The 14913-nt window shown below is 30.3% G+C and overlaps 1 long non-coding RNA gene across 6 annotated transcripts; it reads left to right on the top strand.

Moving 5' to 3' along the window:
• The first annotated feature begins 4485 nt into the window (after nt 1-4485).
• Nucleotides 4486-7352, top strand: LOC104235866 (uncharacterized). 6 transcript variants are annotated; one of them, XR_713287.2, is made up of 4 exons: nt 4486-5493; nt 5667-6482; nt 6565-6632; nt 6730-7352. It is a non-coding gene; the product is annotated as an uncharacterized lncRNA (long non-coding RNA). The 6 variants fall into 6 exon arrangements; XR_713289.2 differs by having other exon boundaries at nt 4486-5742; nt 5872-6482; XR_011405071.1 differs by having other exon boundaries at nt 4486-6055; nt 6404-6482.
• The last annotated feature ends 7561 nt before the right edge of the window (nt 7353-14913 follow it).

Below are 14913 nucleotides of genomic sequence, written 5' to 3'. Positions count from 1 at the left end.
TAACTTCTAACATAAGTATTCAATAATTAATAGTGAATGATAGTTGAAACAAAGTATTCGATCTATAACATTTAAGAATTTAACTTCCTGGTAAAAGCTTATGTTTACTTTTTTCTTTTGATTTTCTTTTTTCTCCTGCAAGAGGAATTGCTTATTATGATATACATTTGATCATGTAGGCTATAACTATACATTCCTTATTTAAGATATTGTGGTTGTAGCAGTAATTACTGACTTCTATTAAAGCAATTCATTTGCTTCATGTTTTTAGTATTTCAAATAGACGAGGGTGATGTAAATCTTATATTCTAGACTAGATTGCAAATGTAGTCTTATAGTATTTGTCCTTTAATCACGTTTTTTGCTTTCTACAAATTGCAGAGTATTTCTTCCAAACAAGTAATATTCTTTCAGCGTTAGTCGATATCCTTGATGAAGAAATGATCGGAAAGACAATTGTCAATATTGGATAATTAACTAGAGATTCATCTTCTCCGGTAAATTACATCTATTCTTTGATATTGAATAGCCTCCATATGCCACTAGCAGCTTTTTTGGTTACAAGATTCAGAACATACTATATCCTTCAATACAACAGACTATAATTAAGTAGTTCTTATCCAATTTAACCTCCTGATAATTGAGGTTCTTGAAAACTCTATTGATGGTAATTCAAGTAAGTTGGTCGATTTATTGATCAACTAATGTAGAAGCATACTTTAACTCCTTATGGATTAGTAGGAGTATTTTTTTAGGCTCTGTTTTTTTTTTTGCCAGGTAGCTTATTAAAAGTTAGTGGCAAGTCATTGGATAAATTAGCAAAGCTAAATAAGTTAGTTGATTTTTCGCGTTACCAAAAAATTAAATTTTTTTATCATTATTATTATTATTATTATTATTATTATTATTATTATTATTATTATTATTACTTATAACTCATAATGAGGAATAAATATTTTACCAATCAAAAAGAAAATCAAATATTTCATGCTCAGGCCTTCTTTTAAAGAGCCGCTTGGGATCGGTCGGTGGCCCTTGGTAATAATAAATATTTGTCTTTTATTTTAATTATTTTGGTCGCAATTGCTAAAATTAATTTGCAATATGCATATGTTTTTATTATCTCTCTTTGCTCTTTTTTTCTTTGAATCGATCCGTGCATCGCGCGGGTACGTACACTAGTATTATATTAAAAGGAGAGTAGTATGTATTGTGGCTAAGCCAAGTGACAAGCTAAATGAAAGCCACTTGGTAATTTAGGACAACATTAATAATTAGAAATTATATATAGAAACATAATTAATGGAAGTAGTTTAATGAATCTTATACATATTCTAAATAGATCTTAGACAAATCTAATCTATATATCTATAATTAAATTTATATGTATATGTATATCTATATCTATATCTATATTTATATATTGATCTACTCATAGATTGTTTTCTATATTAGCTAGAAATATGGAGGTGAAAAATTAATTAAAAATTATAATAAAAAAATAAAAATATTATAAAGACATAAATTGAGATAACCTATAACTATTTATACTTTGGAGTAAGTTAAAATATAGAATAAAAATAAAATTATTAAGATATTAAGGATTTATTGAGTTTAAAAATTAAATAAATTCAAGCAGCAAAATAAAATCTTACATAAAGTATACAAATTATTTATAAGGTAAGAGAAAAATTAAATAATCAACAAAAGATATTTTAATAACAAGAATAATAAATTCGTATTAATATTGATAAATCGTGCAAACGAATATTTTATTCGTAAATATTACTACAATACTTAGATATAATGTGTTCGTACAATTAAGAAAAATATTTTTCTATGATTATATTTGAATTAAGTTTAAGTTCAGTTAGTTTAAATTTGAAAGCATAACATAATTTTTTTTAAAATATGGTCCAATTAAAAAAATAGAATGATAAAAATTATTTGAATTGGAGATGAGAAAGTTTTTAAATTTTTATCTATATTATATTAGAGTGAGTGTGGCAAAAATAAATACTAAATTCAAACAGGCTAATAAAATTTCATATGATAATGTAATAATATTAGGTATTGAATAATATAAAATCAAAAATAGCGAATAAATAGAGAAAAAATAAAAATTCAGATTTTTTATCAAAGGAAAAAGGGTCAAACTTATTTAAATTTCAGATGAGAATTTTTTTTATATTATACTAAGAAAAGGCATAATATAAGTCCACATAACTCAAGTCTAATAGTTAAAATCAAAAACTAAAAAAATTGAATAATAAAAATAAATTAGAGATAATGTAAGGACATTTATAGATCATAAGTTTAGAAAATAAAATAAAATAAATATGCAATACTTAAAAATATTATTAAATTTTAAATAATTTAAAATTTTCGAGCAATGTTTTTGAAACAAAATAAATATTTATTTCGTAATTAAAAAATTATATATTTATCTTATATTATTAAAGAAAAGTAGTTGATAATGATATTAAATAAATTTACAAGTTAATGAAAAGCCACATAAAATGTAATAAGACTATATATTAGATTAAAAAAAATAGCAAAATTATGTTAAATATTAGAATTAAAAGAAAAGGCTATTTGAATTTGAGATTAGAAAGTTCTTAAAACTATGATGCGAATGTTCAAATTATAGATAATACCAGGAAATTGAAGTCTTACTTATGAAAAATAAAACAATAATAAAAAATAAAAATTTTAAATGACAAAATAAATTTCTAATATAGGTAATTTTACAAAAATTAAATTTGTATCTTAAAACTAAAAAAGAAAGAAAATTTATGTAAAGAAATAAAATAACAGTGAAAATATTATTACAACATTTAGATATGTTCAAACAATTACGAAAATGTTTTTCTATGATTAATATCTGAATCGAGTGCAGTTAGTTTGAGTTTGAATGCATAGCATAATTTTTTAAAAATGCGGTCCATTTTAGAAAATAGAATGATAAGAATTATTTGAATTTGAGATGAGATTATTTTTTTGTTTTTTAAAATATTATGTAAAGAACTAAAATGACAGTAAAAATATTACTACAATATTTAGAAATAATGTGTTCAAACAATTAAGAAATTTTTTCTATGATTAAATAAAATTTTAAAAATACAAAATAAATTTCTAATATTGGTAATCTTACTTATGAAAATTAAAAATTAAATTGTATCTTATAGCTAAAAAAGGAAGAAAATTTAACTGCATCTAATACAAAATTAATTATAAGAGAACTCAATACATTTGGAACATGAGAATCAAATAACCTATGTATTAATATTTTAGACTAATTAAAAGTTACAATTTAAAACAAAATATGACATTATTTTGGCTCTAGGTAAAACATTAATATAAAAACTAATTAACATTTGTAGTAGGAAGGGAATGTACATAAAAAAAATAGAGGTAGTGCGAGGATACTTATACTTTAAATTAATTTAAAAATAGATAAAATAAAATAATTAAATTACATTTAAAAATATTATTGATAAATTTAAATAATTAAATATTATGAATAAGAGGATAAAAGCATAAAAAATATACCAAATTTCAAGAATAAAATATTTATTTTTATTAAATACTATTAAAAGGATAAAAAGTAAGACATTAATTTATTTATAAGCTAATAAACAAATTATATGATAGTATAATAATATTAAATATTAAATAATATAATAACTATAAGAAAAGAACAACAAAAAAAAAGAATTTATGTAAAAGTGATGTGATGAATAAGATATATTTGACTTCCAGATAAAAATAAAGTGATAATAAGAATTTTGTTAAGATAATATGATCTAATGTGCTCGAACATGATAGATCACAATATGACATGTTTAGTATTCTTTAATATCGACAGCGGAACAAAATACAAGTACCAAAATCAAGGGGTTAGGTTGCTACAAATATATACGAAAAAGATTGGTTGTTCACTACGAGATTTGAACAATAATTTCAGATCATGTTTCATAATTAAATTCTCATGTTATATATTTTTTATCTGAGAGGTTTATATTTTAAGGTTATTTGTACATGATTCAAACAACCTACATCGCAATTTGAAATAATTTGTCCGCGCATCGCACGGGTACTGATACTAGTTTTAATCTATAAAGAATGCAATCAAACTATATTAGTGTTCCATATATTTGAGTATTGACAAGTGAGGATTGCTCCTCCACCCACGACTGTAAGGTCCTGAGTTCGAGTCACGTCGGAAGAAAGTGTGAAAATACTATAGATCCTTCTAAATTGGAAGAGAATCTATCTATCTATATAGAATAGGAGAAGTAAAATGATATTATTATGCCAAGTGTCAAAACATATATTAAACATGTGTCCAATTTTAGGACAAACCTCCAACTACTTTGGAGGTTAAAAAATAATTTAAAATAGAAATTTAAATATATGCTAATGCAGTTGAACATCTGATTTAAATATATATATTTTTATTTTTTAAAGGAAGTTCACAAGGTTTAAAACTTCCATCTCTGTTCTGCGTTTTTTAAAATTTGTTAAAAGAAGTTCAAAACGTTTAAAACTTCCATGTTTGTTGTCCGAGTTTTTCTTTAATTTGTTTATAGAAGTTCACAAACTTTAAAACATCCAATTTAGTATACATCTACTTTGACTCCCACGTTTGTTGGTATCTTCTTTTTTTTTTTTAATTTGTTAAACCTAAAAATATTTAAAAAAAAGTGTTAAGCATCCAATCTTTAGATATGAAGCAGACGAAACTGTTGGCTCTCATAGCACACTCAAACATAAATCTTGAGTTACTACAATTTATGTGTTGTATTTGCCCATTTGGTTTTGATGTCAAAGGTCCATTTCTCTCCGCCCCCCAGGTATGAGAATCAGGATTTACTGCTAATTCTGCGCCTATATGTGGATAAACCTTAAACTCAATTCAATGATTTACATTGGTGCATTGGAATTTTCTTTTGTGTACTTCACATACTTTTCACCGCTAATTAAATGTAGGACTTCAAGTAGATAGTCGTTATCTTGACGCAGATGAAATTTTCCTTCCTTGAAAGCGAAATTATCGATCTATACATTTTAGCTAACTGGTATCTACCATGTACAAAGTTTACAGACATGTTGATCAATGTATACCAGCAATTTAAAAATCATAGCAATCCTAATTTTGAAATCGTCTTTGTTTCGTCTGATGAAAATTTGGATGCATTTAACACTTATTGATCCTTTTTGTGTTAAATTTAAAACCTTAATTTCCAAATTTGGTATCTATCATCACAATTTGGCTTTGATTGGTGTTTGAAAGGTTTTTCTGAATTTGTCGTTTTTAGGAAAGGGATTTTGTATTATATTTTAATATATAATGAAGTTTGTGAAGGATAAGAAAAGGGAAAAATATGAGCTTGCGAAAGATATAGGATTAGGGAATGGTGTGGCAAGACTTACGAGGCACAAGGAGACCAAAGAGCTTGTGCTATGAAATACATTGAGAGAGGACACAAGGTTTGCATTATTATTGTCATCAAATCGATTAATTGATCTAAGCGTCTTCCAAGTAATATAAATTTCTTATTATTATTGTTGTTGCACATTTTCCTAATTATCAGTTAGACATATATACAATTAGCAATATCATGTAATGTTCTATGAAGTTGAGATGTCACCTTTTATTGTAGATTTATGATCAATGTAGCAAGGGTTATCATTAATAATAAATCACTTCGACATCCAAACATAATTCGCTTCAAGAAGGCAAGTTTTTGTGCTTATGTTTTATTATCCTGCAATGTCGTATTGATAATATTGGTTTGTTTTGAAAATGGCAAGAAAAACTAAGGAATAGCTGGCCTAATTGTTGCACATTTATTTTGTGAGATACAGGTGTTAGTGACACCCACTAATCTTGCCATTGTTATGGAATATACAGCTGATGAAGAACTGTTTGAGCGCATTTGCAATGCAGGAAGGTTTAGCGAAGATGACGTATATTTTAAAATTTTAACTTTGTTAGTAATCAGTCTCACATAGACTACCATATAGAAGGATTCTGAAGAATAAAGAAATGGTAATGATGTCTGTGATTTTAAAAAGTCATATTTTTATGATTTTAAGAGCCTTGGTTCACTATATTTAATGTTTCTCTTATCTGGTTTCTTCATGTTATTATTTTAGGCCAGTTACTTTTTCCAGCAACTTATTTAAGGAGTCCACTACTATCACAACATGGAGAGAAATTTACAAGAATTTACCAACAAAAAAAACTTTCTTTATGTGTGATCATATGAACAGAAATTTAGATACATCTTAGGCCTGGATTTGTGTTTATAAGTTTTATTTCAAATGCCATCTTGTTAGTTTAAAGGAGCTTAATCTTCTTCAATCTTCCATTATGTCTGCAACAAATATGTCATAGAGATTTAAAGCTGGAGAATACCCTTCTTGATGGAAGTCCAGCTCCACGCTTGAAGATATGTGATTTTGAATACTCAAAGGTTAATGATGTTCTGGTGATTTATATATATAGACTTATTATCCCCCTAAGAAAGCCTCATAGTTTTCTTTTTGCAATTGCAGTCGTCCCTGTTGCGTTTGAGGCCAAAATTACTCCTGAGGTCCTATCCAGAAGAGAATATGATGGCAAGGTATCCATGTAATAACTTATGTGATCTTTTACATTTGATGGAGGAGCATTATGCAAATAATTGTAATTTTGATATATGTTGGGGGTTGCTATTGTAGGTTGTTGCTTGTACAAAGCCTTTTCTGGTGTCCCAAAATGTGAAAAATTGGCCTTGCCAAACTCTTCAAATCTGATGTTTGGTAATACTAAGCCATTATTTCCTTGGAATTATGATGAAGTACATTGCTTTTGTACTAGAGCATAAGTATTTCACCAGTAAGAGTCATGACTGCAAACATGAAGCAAGGATCTGCCCATATTTCATCACAAGGTAAACCCACAGTGGAAGGAGCATTAGCAGAAGGCATATTCTGACAAAAACCTGGGATCGCTTTTGCATCCACTTTGACCTGCTTGAGTTCGAGAAATCATGCAACTCATTTGACCTTCTCTTCATACAGACAACCGGATTGTGAAACTGTACCATGTCACCAGTTTGAGGCTGCATTTAAGATAATTATATTTTTCAACAAAAGTGATTTTGATCCTTAAGAAGCTTTGGAATTTCTCACACCTTTATACTATTACTTCTCATTTCTCGGGCGGAATTGTGGTTATTATATAAAGTTGTACTCCCAATTGATAACTTAGTTGGTGGGAGCATCCATCGTAAGTATGTTTTACTCCTGCATAGGCTTCATATTGTGGGAGTTAACTAATTAATGTGTTGCTTGGTTGATCAGATTATATCTTAGAACAAAAAATGACCAATCATCTAAGGTTGCATTTCTTACGAATGTTGTCCTCACTAGCTATTTACAATAAGATATTTCTTCATGACTTGAATGTATGAATATTCAGTGCCTTTATATATTCATAAAATAATACCATTTGCAACTTTTGTGTCTACCGTACTTTTCAAATAATATTTTCTTATAAAAATTATAGTTAATATTTCTGCGCAACGCGCAGGTACGGATACTAGTTTAAAAAGAAAAAAGAAAAAAAAAATGAGTTACGAGGGGGGTATTTAGCTTTTATTGCTTCATTATGAAAGAGGGATTTTAAAGACAAGGGAAAGTAAAAAGGAAAAAAAGACACCTCCGCCTTCATAAACTTTTGAAAATATCAAACTTTTGGCTCTCTTTCAATGATATTTTGCAGTAAATTGTTTTTAGTTTTCACTTTGTAGATCCCTTTTCTAAGTGGCAGGGTGGCTCACTAAGACAGAAGTGGAGGGAAAGCATTAGACGTGGGTTCGAACGAATCTAATAGTTTTTGTTTAATTTTTATATTTGTATATGAAAATTCATAAAATGTATATAAGTATTTAATAGTGAACCCAATAACTAAGATAAACTATGAGTTCGATGATAAATTTAAATTCTAACTCCACCGCTAAATTGAGATAGTTAGTTTGAAATAATGGAGATTTATATTATATTTGAATCAGAAACACTTTCTTTGTATAAGTTTACATCCCCCATGTAATCAACAGGACCTTGCCGTCAGTACCTTAACCACATAGGCATCAACATTGACTCTTACTGCACTGTGTGCCATGCAGCGGAGGAATCCATCCCACATACTCCTTAAATGCCCTATGGTTTGTCCACTATGGAGCTGGAAACTAGGCATCCACACCCAAAATATCTACGAGTGCCAAAAATAGAATGGCCTCATCTTTTTCCTTTCCCGATTTGGGGGTATTTGGATTAATAGAAACAAAAACAATTCCAATAACACAAACTACTCCCCTTTGTTTAGCACCATCTTCAGTCATGCTTTGGAATTTCTTTTTCTTAGCTCTAAAGGCGCACCATTACAAACCAAAATGTTGCTCCATATGCGATGGCATGCTCCTCAAAGAAATTGGTTCAAGCTTAATACTAATGGCGCCTATAAAAAACATCCAAATGGTATAGGATTAGAAGGAGTCTTCAAGGATCACACTGGTAGATGGATCCTTGGCTTTCAAAAAAAATGTGTTGCTAATTCACCGTTACATGTTGAATTGCAAGCAATCTACCAAGGTTTACAAATTGCCACAAAATTCGATCTATTACCCCTGGAAGTGGAAATAGATTCAACAGAGGCTATCAACGCACTAAATCATGATCATGTTGTTTTCTCTAACATTGTTTATGCGTACAGATCATTAATGCCCCATCAGAAGGCCCTCCTCCTTCGGCATAACTTATGCGAAAGAAACAAAGTGGCTCATCTACTAGCTAAGGATGCCACCAATGAACAGTACAAGCAGTTAAATCCAGAAGTCTCAAAACTCCATGCAGGTCCACCTTATTTTGGGATGCAACAGCTAACATCAGAACAAAGTGGAGAATGCCTTTTTGTTAAATCGTTACCGACTACTTTTGTAATATGCTTAGGACAGTAGGAAATCAAAATATCGCATGTGATATTTCACTGACGAGTGGCAATTTCACTATGACTTGTAACAATCAAAACTACTACTAGTATTAATATAAATATTCCGTTACACTACTAGAATTCTGAAAAAAAGCGATCAAAGTTGGCTTGTCAAGAAAAATGACCAAAGTTGGTTGCTAAAATGGCGAAAATAATAAAATAATTATTTGATATACATTAGCGACCAAGGTTGGTCACTACTTGGTCGCTAATTTCGTCAAAATATTGACCGGACTGGTCAGACTTGCTTGGTCAAAGGTATACTGAGATTAGCGACCAACGTTGGTAGCTACAGGGGGACCCACTTATAAAATTATAATAATTATAATATTATTTAAAAAATTATAAAATATAAAAAAATATAATTCAAATTTAGCGACCAAAGTTGGTCGCTTGCAAAAATAGAGACCAACTTTGGTCGCTAATCTGGGACCCAGTTCTAACGTTTAACAATTATATTATTATTTTAAATATTATATAAAATATAAATAAATCTGATTTAAATTTAGCGACCAAAGTTAAATTTATGTATATTTAGAGACCAAAGTTGGTCTCTTTTCAGGTCAACAATGGTCAAAATTAAAAATCACTTTTGTATTTACTATCTAAATAATATAAATGTAACTCGTTAACACTTTTGTAATACAAAGGATGAATAGACTAAAATATACTCTAACATGCTACATATGCAGTTAAGCAGTACTACGAAGCATGCGTGTGTGCCTATATATATATATATATATATATATATATAGAACATGAAGCGCTCGGAACACAGGGACGGGTTCTTTTAGGTATTGATACACTTGTAAATTGATTCATCGACTTATAACCTACTCATATTCATGTATATATATTAACAATAAATTAAAACGTCTCGACTTAAATCAATTAATATATATATATAAGCTATATTCGATATAATATTAGCTAATGCACTAATACTTAGTGCATAGTATAGTTATAGTGTATATATACTAAGTGTATTATATATATTAAGTGTATAGTATAGTGTATTATATAATAGACTATACTATATATATAGTATAGTGTATTATATATCAAGGAGTATTCGATATATATAGTATAATATAGTATATAGTATATAAGCTACACACACACACACACACACACACACATATATATATATATATATAAGAACATGAAGCGCTCGGAACACAGGGACAAGTTCTTTTAGGTATTGATACACTTATAAATTGATTCATCGACTTATAACCTACTCATATGCAATATCTTGACTTATATCAATTAATATATATATATATATATATATATATATATATATATATATATATATATTCGATATAATATTAGCTAATGCACTAATACTTAGTGCATAGTATAGTATAGTATATATATACTAAGTGTATTATATATACTAAGTGTATAGTATAGTGTGTATATAATACACTATACTATATATATATATATAGTATAGTGTATTATATATCAAAGTATATTCTATATATATAGTGTCACACCTCCTTTTTCGCCTACACCTCCGGGAAAGGGTGTATAAGGGAGTTTTTCCAATTTAAGTGACAATCGAAATGTGATTATTTTATTTAAAATTCAGAGTCGCCACTTGGGAGATTTATGGTGTCCCAAGTCACCGGTTTAAATCCCGAATCGAGGAAAAAATTGACTCTGTTTAACAGTCCGCAAACCAGAACCCGAGTAAGGAATTCTGTTAACCCGGGAGAAGGTATTAGGCATTCCCGGGTTCCGTAGTTCTAGCACGGTCGCTCAACTGTCATATTCGACTTATTTATCTGATTTTAATACATTTTGAACCTTTGTGCAAATTTTAACTTTTAGTCGCTTTTATTATTATTATTTTAAAAGAGAATTACAACGTCGTTAAAGCACGTCTCGAACCACGTCACATAAATGCACCCGTAGTTTTTAACATATTTTAACGTCGTTGAGATTTGATTTGGGTCACATAAATGCGCACCCGAATTTAGGAAAGTAATTTTATTAAATATGCGCCTAAAGAGACTATCGTGTTATTAAATTCGGTGAAGGCCGTGGATATTCGCTAAACGGCCTCTCCCGAAAGCTAGATAGTTATTAAAAATAGAGGGCCTCGCCGCTTGTACGTTTTATTTTGGCGAGGCACGCCTCTTTTATTTTTAAAAGGACATTCCTAAAGTGTCTACATTTTCTATTTAAGTTTGTCTCTAAAATAAAAGAGAAAAATCCTAGTTAATTACATGCTTGAAAAGGCCATCACTTATTTATCGGATTAAAGCAAACGCAACCGAAAAATTGCAATCAAACTTGCGTAAAAGGAGATTATTTCATGCCTTATTCTATAGGCCAATACTACTGAAATTGAAATTATAAATAAATACGGAATTGACAAACAATATATTCAAAAGAAACTAATTATCCTATAACTAATTTAAACCCACACTGTTAGATGAAATGAACCGTTGGAACTAATTATTTTCAACTACTTGAAACTAAGCCAAACTTAATTACTAATGATTATGAAAGTTTGCTTAAGCTTGATCATTAACTTAAATAACCTGTTGGATTAGTGTTCTTAGCATTACTACATTGAATCGCACTTCAAATATATCAAGCCTACGGATTATACGAAATTACTAACCAATTATATTTGCCTAACACTTACGGATCTTTGTTACTAACAAGATTAAAAAAATTTTTACAAACTTCAAGTTACTTCTATTCCAATATTCACGAGTTCAAAGCTAGATTTTACCAACCAATTAAATCGATTCACCACATTAACTAATTACCAATTCGAGTTGGATGTGATTCCGAAGCTACATTTTTTAAATATATGAATTAGCAAAACTGAAACTGATAACTATGCAATTCTTACAGAAATACGTCCAATAGTTCAACAATCTAACAATTCTGCTCAAATTAAACATGCATACTGTATTGACTAATATTCATGTCATTTCAAGGATCTTAGGTCCGTAATCTAACGTTATGCCCTATCTAGCTACTAATCAGTGATCTTATAAAAATAGTCTTAATACTACATGCCTCTACCTTTCATACAACATGAAACACATAATTAATATCTAACTACAATACAATTATTCTATAGTTAAATATAGAAATCTTCTGCCCATTTTATTTCAACTTCAATAATCAAACATCGAGGTGATTCAAAGTAGTGTGCCTGATAATAGAACAGAAGAAAAAGGTGAGGATTAGTAGATCAGTAGCAGACAATAGCAACAATAACCAACAGGCAACTTAAAACCAACGGAACAAAATCCGTCAACCAGCAGTCCCGAGAACCAATGGAGCAAAACCCAGAAGTAGCAATGAAACAGTAACAGATGTCCAATAGCACACTTCAGGAAATACTACTTGAAAACCAACAATGCCAAACAATTATTTTAGTTTGAAAGTCAGCCTATTTCAACTTTAAAATTACTGAATTCTGATGATAAAATCCAGCAGGTTTTAACTTGAACTATGAATGTTTTTCCTTTCTTCAAAGTTTCGCTTTCATTCACTCTTAAACTCTCCAAAATTCCTCCCCTTTCTCTGAAAAAATGTCCCCCTCTTATACAGACCTGCCTTACCTTTTAAACCTACTGCCCGACCCCCCTTTCTCCCACTAAATCTGAAATTTTCCACTTAAAATTCACTTAGGAAAACTTTTCCTTATTTTTAGCCCCTCATTTCCTTTTGTTCCCCATTACCACATTAATTTATAAACACCAACATCCCACTAACAAAACACTAACATTAACATATTATTCTAACTGTTTCATTGCCAAATCACCCCTGAAACCCCTTAATATTACTGCCCTCCTAATACAACTATTCAAATATATTAAAACTTTTGATTCTAAAATCTGCTCAACTAGCAATTAACTAAAACTAATTTGATTAACAGCTATAACCAATTCTCCTAACAAACTGAATGATTAAGGTTAGAATTCCAATTGACACAAATGAACTGAATTTAAATCATATTAACACCACACAGAACTCAGCAGAACCATTAACACTGAAACTGAAAATTGAACCAAAAATGAACATGAATATAGGTAACATGAATGCAGGTTCATTGTCAGCCTATTGACAATGCCCTGAAGCTAAATGTCCACAGATCAAGCACACACAACGTTCGACCTTAAATCATTTTACGAAACTACGGATAAAACTTGACTTAATCGATGGTAACTGATTAAACGATTGCCTACAACAATTGACAGCAATTACTCAGAAATAGACAATCAGGGCATTCAAGTAATAATGACAAGAACATAGATAGGGACTAACAGGAAACTAATTAATTGGCGCAACTTATTAATCGATTATACATACACAATTGGTAACAACAAACAGAATCAAACCTACAAACAGGGTGATTCATGGCTTTGGACAAAACAGGGGACTTATGAAACTAATTATTCGATGACATTAATCAAATCGAATGTGTAGTTTATAACAGGTACAATTAATCAACAAACAGAAAAATCGACCAAATAAAAAGTTCACTGGAGATGAGAAGATGAATTGATAAAGAATGAAAAAATCAACAAAACTAAACTAAACAGATACACAGATAAAAAAACATGAACACAGAACAAGGGAAAAAGAAAAATACCTCAGAACATCAGAACTATACGGACCCAGGCTCGAACTCGGACTCGGACACTTTGAGGTCGAACAGACCTTAATCGAAGTGTTCTCAACTGAGAACACTTCGATTAAGGTCTATTAGACCCCACATCCTCACTTAATTTGGACAGATTCCATGATTTGGAATTTCTAGGGTTCCTGATTTTCGATTTAGGGTTCGAACGTTTCTAGGCAGATTTGAACGGAACCAAAGTCATTTATGGTATGAGGGAGGTCTGGGGGTTGCCTGGTATGAATTTGGAGTGGATTGGGGTAGGTTCATGTTTGGCTCGAGTCTTCAAATGAAGATTTGAGGAGTTTCAGGAAGATTCGAGCCAAATGGTTAACATATTTGGAGCGAGGGTGGTCTGATGGTCTTATGGTGTTGATTTGGTGACCGGCGGCGTTATTGCCGCCGGGTTTTTGGCGGTGGGGTGTCATGGCGGCTAGGGTTTCAGTGAGGGGTGTTTGGTTCAGTCTCTGAGTTGAGACGATGAACAGGAAGACGAGGGAGGGTGTTTGGTTAGAGGGGCTGGGGTAGGAGGTTGAGTTTATATAGGGGCGGGGTTGTTTGATCTTGGTCGTTCGATCAAGCACGATCGACGGCCTGGATCATTTCATTTAATGGCACGACGTTGTTTGGTCTCTATACAAAATTGGGCCGACCTTGGGTGAAAATGGGTCGGGTATAGAGGAGGCCTTGAGGCCGTTGGATCAAGATAGATGAACGACTCAGATCTAATCACCTAAAACGGCGTCGTTTCAATTATGCAGGGGGCTGAACTGGACCGTTTGATTGAAACAAATCAACGGCCCAGATTTGAGAGTCAGAAACGACGTCGTTCGAGTCTTCTAAGGGACTAACTGAAATGGACCGGGTCTTTTGAATGTTTGGGCCTGATTTTTGGTCTAAAATTTTGGCCCAAATCCGATTTGCCTTATATTTTCAACTCTTTTCATTTTCTTCTTTTAATTAATAATTAACAAAAATTCTAAAAATAAATTGTAAAACCAAAATTAAACTACAAAATATTAATTAACTCTTAACAACAATTAGCACACAAGTTAAAACATTTAATTAAAATAAAATCACACGATGGCACACTTTAAATGACATAAAATAGACTAAATGCATATTTTTGTGATTTTCTTCTTTTAAAACCAAATTATGGTTCGATTAGTTCCTAAATGCACAATCAAATCTTAAATATGCATGCAACATACTTTTG

This window comes from Nicotiana sylvestris, chromosome 1 (assembly GCF_000393655.2).
Source record: "Nicotiana sylvestris chromosome 1, ASM39365v2, whole genome shotgun sequence".
Lineage (NCBI taxonomy): Eukaryota > Viridiplantae > Streptophyta > Magnoliopsida > Solanales > Solanaceae > Nicotiana > Nicotiana sylvestris.
Note: the sequence above shows the minus strand (reverse complement) of the source record. Positions and strands in the feature narration are given on the sequence as shown.